This window comes from Pteropus alecto, unplaced genomic scaffold (genome assembly GCF_000325575.1).
Source record: "Pteropus alecto unplaced genomic scaffold, ASM32557v1 scaffold7636, whole genome shotgun sequence".
NCBI lineage: Eukaryota > Metazoa > Chordata > Mammalia > Chiroptera > Pteropodidae > Pteropus > Pteropus alecto.
In genome coordinates, this window is record NW_006438726.1 from 750 (window position 1) to 1,385 (window position 636).

A 636-nucleotide genomic window follows, 5' to 3' on the forward strand; every position below is an offset into this window, starting at 1 on the left:
TAGTTTTGATTTATATTTCTCTAGTGATTAGTGATGTTGAGCATCTTTTCATGTTCTTATTGGCCACTCGTATATCTTCTTTGGAGAACTGTCTATTCAAGTCTTTGCCCAGTTTTCAATTTTTTGTTGTTGTTGAATTTTAAGAGTTCTTTATACATTCTGGATATTAATCTCTTATCAGGTACATAATTTGTAAATATTTTCTCCCCATTCTGTGGGTTGCCATTTTTCTCTGTTGTGTCTTTTAATGCACAAAAATTTAAAATTTTCATGAAATCCAATTTGTCTATTTTTACTTTGTTACCTGTGCCTTTTGTTTTGTACCCAAGAGATCATTGTCAAATCCAATGTCATGAAGCTTTTGTCTTACATTTTTATTAAGAGTTTTAGGTCTTAGATTTAGATCTTCAAACCATTTTGCGTTAATTTTTTTTTTTTAATTGCCTACAGCACCTGGCATTCCTAGGTGGTCTCCCATCCAAGTACTAACCAGGCTCGACCCTGCTTAGCTTCTGAGATCAGATGAGATCAGGCACGTTCAGGGTGGCATGGCCACAGCATTAGGTAAGGCTACAACCTCATTCTTTTGCACATGGATATACAATTTTCCCAGCACCATTTGTTGAAAAGACTATC

The 636-nt window shown here is 34.9% G+C and overlaps 1 pseudogene; it reads right to left on the reverse strand.

Moving 5' to 3' along the window:
- Nucleotides 1-441: 441 nt before the first annotated feature.
- LOC112482881 lies at nucleotides 442-560 on the reverse strand (annotated as a pseudogene).
- Between the last annotated feature and the right edge of the window lie 76 nt (nucleotides 561-636).